The following is an 8,327-nucleotide window of genomic DNA, read 5'->3' as shown; positions in this document are numbered from 1 at the left end:
CCCCCTGCCTCGTGGCCCCCCTTCAGTCCACCGACGTACTTCTTTCACCCATATATACCTACGTACCCTAAAACTTCCAGAACAGAAGATAGATCGGGAGTTCCGCCGCCGCAAGCTTCTGTAGCCACCAAAAACCAATCGGGACCCTGTTCCGGCACCCTGCCGGAGGGGGATCCCATCACCGGAGGCCATCTTCATCATCCCGGCGCTATGCATGACGAGGAGGGAGTAGTTCATCCTCGGGGCTGAGGGTATGTACCAGTAGCTATGTGTTTGATCTCTCTCTCTCGTGTTCTCTCTCGTGTTCCTCTATGGCACGATCTTGATGTATCCCGAGCTTTGCTATTGTAGTTGGATCTTATGATGTTTCTCCCCCTCTACTCTCTTGTGATGAATTGAGTTTCCCCTTTGAAGTTATCTTATCGGATTGAGTCTTTATGAGAACACTTGATGTATGTCTTGCCGTGATTATCTGTGGTGACAATGGGATATCATGTGCCACTTGATGTATGTTTTGGTGATCAACTTGCGGGTTTCATTACACTTGGCAACCTATGCATAGGGGTTGGCACACGTTCTTGACTCTCCGGTAGTAGCTTTGGGGCATTCTTTGAAGTACTTTTATGTTGGTTGGATGAATCTGAGATTATGTGATGCATATCGTATAATCATGCCCACGGATACTTGAGGTGACAATGGAGTATCTAGGTGACATTAGGGTTTTGGTTGATTTGTATCTTAAGGTGTTATTCTAGTACGAACTCTTTTATAGATCGATCCGAAAGAATAGCTTTGTGGTGGTTTCTTACCTGACCATAATCTCTATGTTTGTTCTCCGCTATTAGTGGCTTCGGAGTGACTCTTTGTTGCATGTTGAGGGCTTGTTATATGATCTATCTATGTTATTATTGTTGAGAGAACTTGCACTAGTGAAAGTATGAACCCTAGGCCTTGTTTCCTATCATTGCAATACCGTTTACGCTCACTTTTACCGTTAGTTACCTTGCTGTTTTTATTATTTCAGATTACAAAAACCTGTATCTACTATCTATTTTGCACTTGTATCACCATCTCTTCGCCAAACTAGTGCACCTATACAATTTACCATTGTATTGGGTGTGTTGGGGACACAAGAGACTCTTTGTTATTTGGTTGCAGGGTTGCTTGAGAGAGACCATCTTCATCCTACGCCTCCTACGGATTGATAAACCTTAGGTCATCCACTTGAGGGAAATTTGCTATTGTCCTACAAACCTGTGCACTTGCAGGCACAACAACGTCTACAAGAAGAAGGTTGTGTAGTAGACATCAAGCTCTTTTCTGGCGCCGTTGCTGGGGAGGTTAGCGCTTGAAGGTATATCTTTAGATCTTGCAACCAAATATTTTTGTTTCTTGTTTTAGCACTAGTTAGTCTGTAAAAGAAAATTACAAAAAAATGGAATTGAGTTTGTCTCATACGCTTCACCTTTTTAATATCTTTCGTGAGTATGATGGAAAGGAAAATTGTGCTCAAGTACTAGAAGAAGAAATCTATAGAATGTTTGGTACTAAATCTTTGAATGATGAGCATGATTGCAATGTTGTTAGTATGAATTCCTTGAATATCCATGATGCTAATGATATGCAGAGCCACAAGCTTGGGGAAGCTATGTTTGATGGAGATGATATTTTTTGTCCCCCAAGCTTTGATGAGAAAATTTACTATGATGAAAGCATGCCTCCTATCTATGATGATTATTGTGATGATACTTATGCCATAAAGAAGAAGTTTGCTTATGTGGAGAGTTGTGAAATTTCTATGCTAGTAGATCCTGAAAAGAATGTTTTAGGTGCTGGTTATATTGTTGAATTCATTCATGATGCTACTGAAAATTATTATGAGAGAGGAACATATGCTTGTAGGAATTGCAATAATGTCAAGTTTCCTCTCTATGTGCTTAAATTCTTGAAGTTATGCTTGTTGTGCCATCCTATGCAAGATGATTATTGTTCCCATAAGTTGTTTTCTCACAAAATCCCTATGCATAGGAAGTGGGTTAGACTTAAATGTGCTAGTCATATGCTTCATGATGCTCCCGTTATGTTTCAATTCTTACCTTTTTTGTGAGCATCATTGTCATCATCATGCCTAGCTAAAAGGCATTAAAGAAAAGCGCTTATTGGGGGACAACCCAATATTTATCCTTACTGTTTTTGTGTGTCCACATGATTATGCTACTGTAGTAATCATGTTTTATAGCTTTTCGTTTCAATAAAGTGCCAAGTAGAACCTTTGGGAATACTTGGGTGAAGTTTATGTGATCTTGCTGTGAAAAACAGAAACTTTAGCGCTCACGAGATTAGCTGCCATTTTTACTGGAGAGTGATTTTAGGTTGATTCTTTTTGCATATGATTAATAGACAAATTTCTCAGGTCCAGAAATTTATTTCATAATTTTTGGGGTTCCAGAAGTATACATTTGATACAGATTACTACAGACTGTTCTGTTTTTGACAGATTCTGTTTTCTATGTGTTGTTTGCTTATTTTGATGAATCTATGAGTAGTATCGGAGGGTATGAACCATAGATAAGTTAGAGTACAGTAGATATTACACCAATATGAATTTAGAATGAGTTCATTACAGTACCTAAGTGGTGGTTTTATTTTCTTATACTAACGGAGCTTACGAGTTTTGTTTTGAGTTTTGTGTGGTTGAAGTTTTCAAGTTTTGAGTAATGATTCGATGGACTATGGAATAAGGAGTGGCAAGAGCCTAAGCTTGGGGATGCCCAAGTCACCCCAAGGTAATATTCAAGTACAACCAAGCAACTAAGCTTGGGGATTCCCCGGAAGGCATCCCCTCTTTCGTCTTCGTCTATCGGTAACTTTACTTGGAGCCATATTTTTATTCGCCACATGATATGTGTTTTGCTTGGAGCGTCATTTTCTTTTGTTAGTTTTTGCTTAATGTTGTTTAGATTAATGTTTTGCATCTTTAGTTTCAATAAAAAAGTCAAGGATAGCCTTTACCATGCTTATTTTGCTAGTATGCATGTTGCTGTTTGAAAACAGAAAGTTTACCGCTGTTGCAAAAATTCCTAGAAAAGTCAGAGAATAGTATAACGTTGAATCTTTTTGCATATTAAGCTATGATAAATTTATTACAGTGGGAATTTTAGTTCATAATGTTTGGAGTTAGGGAAGTATTGATACTCTTGCATTCTTTACAGACTGTACTGTTTTGACAGATTGCTGTTATGGTTGCATTGTTTGCATATGTTTGCTTGTTTAATGATTCTATTTGGTGATAGGAGTATTAAATATGCAGAGTCATTTAGTATTCAATGTTGAATAATAATTTTAGTGTTTTGTTACAGTAGAAAATGATAAGGTTTTGCATTGGTTTATACTAACCTATCTCACGAGTTCTTGTTGAGTTTGTTGTGAATGAAGTTTTTGATAAAAAGAGAAACCATGATATGAGAGGAATTAAGGAGACACAAAATTTCAAGCTTGGGGATGCCCAAGGCACCCCAAGATAATATTTCAAGAAGTCTCAAGCATCTAAGCTTGGGGATGCCCCGGTAGGCATCCCACCTTTCTTCTTCAACAACTATCGGTTAGTATCGGTTGAGCCTAAGTTTTTGCTTCTTCACATGAGTTGTGCTATCCTTGCAATGTTGTTTTATTTAGATTTGCTTGCTGTTTGAATAAAGTATCAATATCTGAAATTATCAAATGAGAGAGAGAGACTTCGCATAGTTGCATAATTATTTAGCTACTCATGGACATTCACTTATATCTTTCGGAGTAGTTTGTCATTTGCTCTAGTACTTCACTTATATCTTTTAGAGCATGGTGGTAGTTTTATTTTGAAGAAATAGATGAACTCTCATGCTTCACTTAGATTATTTTGAGAGTCGTTAATAGCATGGTAATTTGCTTAATGTTAATATACTTGGTATTCAAAATATGTGAAACTTTCTTTTGAGTGAATTGAATACTAAGATAAGTTTGATGCTTGATAATTGTTTTGAGATATGGAGGTGATAATATCAAAGTCGTGCTAGTTGGGTAATTGTGAATTTGAGAAATGCTTGTGTTGAAGTTTGCAATTCCCATAGCATGCACGTATGGTTAAAGTTGTGTAACAAATTTGAAACATGAAGTGTACCTGGCTTGTGCATCCTTATGAGTGGCGGTCGGGGACGAGCGATGGTCTTTTCCTACCAATCTATCCCCCTTGGAGCATGCGCGTAGTACTTGAATTTTTGATGACTTCTAAATTTTTGCAATAAGTATATGAGTTCTTTTGACTAATGTTGAGTCCATGGATTATACGCACTCTCACCTTTCCGCCTTTGCTAGCCTCTTCGGTACCGCGCATTGCCCTTTCTCACCTTGAGAATTGGTGCAAACTTCGCCGGTGCATCCAAATCCCGTGATACGATACGCTCTATCACACATAAACCTCCTTATATCTTCCTCAAAACAGCCACCATACCTACCTATCATGGCATTTCCATAGCCATTCCGAGATATATTGCCATGCAACTTCCATCATCATCATCGTGACATGCATCACTTTTGTCATATTGCCATTGCATGATCTTGTAGTTGACATCGTATTTGTGGCAAAGCCACCATGCATTATTTTTATACATGTCACTCTTGATTCAGTGCACCATCACGGTACACCGCCAGAGGCATTCATATAGAGTCATATCTTGTTCTAAGTTTCGAGTTGTAATCCATATGTTGTAATGAAAGTGTGATGATCATCATTATTAGAGCATTGCCCAAATAAAAAAAGAAAGGCCAAAAAAAGGCCCCAAAAAAAGGGAAAGGCCAAAATAAAAAAAAGGCCCAAAAAATATAATATAAAAAAGGGCAAAGCTACTATCTCTTTTTCCACACTTGTGCTTCAAAGTAGCACCTTGTTCTTCATGTAGTGAGTCTCATAAAGTTGTCCTTTTTATACTAGTGGGAATTTTTCATTATAGAACTTGGCTTGTATATTCCTACGATGGGCTTCCTCAAATGCCCTAGGTCTTCGTGAGCAAGCGAGTTGGATGCACACCCACTAGTTTTCTTTTGTTGAGCATTCATAGCTCTAGTGCATCCGTTGCATGGCAATCCCTACTCACTCACATCGATATCTATTGATGGGCATCCCCATAGCCCGTTGATATGCCTAGTTGATGTGAGACTTTCTCCTTTTTTTTGTCTTCTCCACACAATCCCCATCATCATATTCTATTCCACCCATAGTGTTATATCCATGGTTCACGCTCATGTATTGCGTGAAGGTTCAAAAAGTTTGAGATTATTTGAGTATGAAACAATTGCTTGGCTTGTCATCGGGGGTATAGAAGTTGGGAACATCTTTGTGTAACGAAAATGAAGCATAGCCTAACTATATGATTTTGTAGGGATGAACTTTCTTTTGCCATGCTATTTTGAGAAGACATGATTGCTTTGATTTAGTATGCTTGAAGTATTATTATTTTTGTGTCAATATGAACTTTTGTCTTGAATCTTTCGGATCTGAATATTCATATCACAATTAAGAAGAATTACATTGAAATTATGCCAAAGTATCACTCCGCATCAAAAATTCTTTTTTATCATTTACCTACTCGAGGACGAGCAGGAATTAAGCTTGGGGATGCTTGATATGTCTCCAACGTATCTATAATTTTTGATTGCTCCATGCTACTTTATCTACTGTTTTAGGAAATATTGGGCTTTATTATCCACTTTTATATTATTTTTGGGACTAACCTATTAACCAGAGGCCCAGCCCAGATTTGTTGTTTTATGCCTATTTCAGTGTTTCGAGGAAAAGGAATATCAGACGGAGTCAAAACGGAATGAAATCAACTGGAGAAGTTATTTTTGGAAGGAAAGCCACCCGATGGACTTGGAGTGCATGTCAGGAAAGAAGGGAGGTGCTCATGAGGGTGGGGGGCGCGCCCACCCAACCCCTCCGGGCGCGCCCCCCTGCCTCGTGGCCCCCCCTTCGGTCCACCGACGTACTTCTTTCACCCATATATACCTACATACCTAAAACTTCCAGAACAGAAGATAGATCAGGAGTTCCGCCGCCGCAAGCCTCTGTAGCCACCAAAAACCAATCGGGACCCTATTCCGGCACCCTGCCGGAGGGGGATCCCATCACCGGAGGCCATCTTCATCATCCCGGCGCTATCCATGACGAGGAGGGAGTAGTTCACCCTCGGGGCTGAGGATATGTACCAGTAGCTATGTGTTTGATCTCTCTCTCTCGTGTTCTCTCTCGTGTTCCTCTATGGCACGATCTTGATGTATCCCGAGCTTTGCTATTGTAGTTGGATCTTATGATGTTTCTCCCCCTCTACTCTCTTGTGATGAATTGAGTTTCCCCTTTGAAGTTATCTTATCGGATTGAGTCTTTATGAGAACACTTGATGTATGTCTTGTCGTGATTATCTGTGGTGACAATGGGATATCATGTGCCACTTGATGTATGTTTTGGTGATCAACTTGCGGGTTTCATTACACTTGGGAACCTATGCATAGGGGTTGGCACACGTTCTTGACTCTCCGGTAGTAGCTTTGGGGCACTCTTTGAAGTACTTTTATGTTGGTTGGATGAATCTGAGATTATGTGATGCATATCGTATAATCATGCCCACGGATACTTGAGGTGACAATGGAGTATCTAGGTGACATTAGGGTTTTGGTTGATTTGTATCTTAAGGTGTTATTCTAGTACAGACTCCTTTATAGATCGATCCGAAAGAATAGCTTTGTGGTGGTTTCGTACCCGACCATAATCTCTATGTTTGTTCTCCGCTATTAGTGGCTTCGGAGTGACTCTTTGTTGCATGTTGAGGGCTTGTTATATGATCTATGTATGTTATTATTGTTGGGAGAACTTGCACTAGTGAAAGTATGAACCCTAGGCCTTGTTTCCTATCATTGCAATACCGTTTACGCTCACTTTTACCGTTAGTTACCTTGCTGTTTTTATTATTTCAGATTACAAAAACCTATATCTATTATCTATTTTGCACTTGTATCACCATCTCTTCGCCGAACTAGTGCACCTATACAATTTACCATTGTATTGGGTGTGTTGCGGACACAAGAGACTCTTTGTTATTTGGTTGCAGGGTTGCTTGAGAGAGACCATCTTCATCCTACGCCTCCTACGGATTGATAAACCTTAGGTCATCCACTTGAGGGAAATTTGCTACTGTCCTACAAACTTGTGCACTTGCAGGCCCAACAACGTCTACAAGAAGAAGGTTGTGTAGTAGACATCAAGCTCTTTTCTGGCGCCGTTGTCGGGGAGGTTAGCGCTTGAAGGTATGTCTTTAGATCTTGCAAATGAATATTTTTGTTTCTTGTTTTAGCACTAGTTAGTCTATAAAATAAAATTACAAAAAATGGAATTGAGTTTGTCTCATACGCTTCACCTTTTTAATATCTTTCGTGAGTATGATGGAAAGGAAAATTGTGCTCAAGTACTAGAAGAAGAAATCTATAGAATGTTTGTTACTAAATATTTGAATGATGAGCATGATTGCAATGTTGTTAGTATGAATTCCTTGAATATCCATGATGCTAATGATATGCAAAGCCACAAGCTTGGGGAAGCTATGTTTGATGGAGATGATATTTTTTCTCCCCCAAGCTTTGATGAGAAAATTTACTATGATGAAAGCATGCCTCCTATCTATGATGATTATTGTGATGATACATATGCCATAAAGAAGAAGTTCGCTTATGTGGAGAGTAGTGAAATTTCTATGCTAGTAGATCATGAAAAGAATGTTTTAGGTGCTGGTTATATTGTTGAATTCATTCATGATGCTACTGAAAATTATTATGAGAGAGGAACATATGCTTGTAGGAATTGCAATAATGTCAAGTTTCCTCTCTATGTGCTTAAATTCTTGAAGTTATGCTCGTTGTGCCATCCTATGCAAGATGATTATTGTTCCCATAAGTTGTTTGCTCACAAAATCCCTATGCATAGGAAGTGGGTTAGACTTAAATGTGCTAGTCATATGCTTCGTGATGCTCCCGTTATGTTTCAATTCTTATCTTTTTTGTGAGCATCATTGTCATCATCATGCCTAGCTAAAAGGCATTAAAGAAAAGCGCTTATTGGGGGACAACCCAATATTTATCCTTACTGTTTTTGTGTGTCCACATGATTATTCTACTGTAGTAATCATGTTTTATAGCTTTTTGTTTCAATAAAGTGCCAAGTAGAACCTTTGGGAAGACTTGGGTGAAGTTTATGTGATCTTGCTGTGAAAAACAGAAACTTTAGCGCTCACGAGATTAGCTGC

The sequence above is a fragment of the Triticum dicoccoides genome, chromosome 7B (assembly GCF_002162155.2).
Source record: "Triticum dicoccoides isolate Atlit2015 ecotype Zavitan chromosome 7B, WEW_v2.0, whole genome shotgun sequence".
In the NCBI taxonomy this organism is placed as follows: domain Eukaryota; kingdom Viridiplantae; phylum Streptophyta; class Magnoliopsida; order Poales; family Poaceae; genus Triticum; species Triticum dicoccoides.
Note: the sequence above shows the minus strand (reverse complement) of the source record.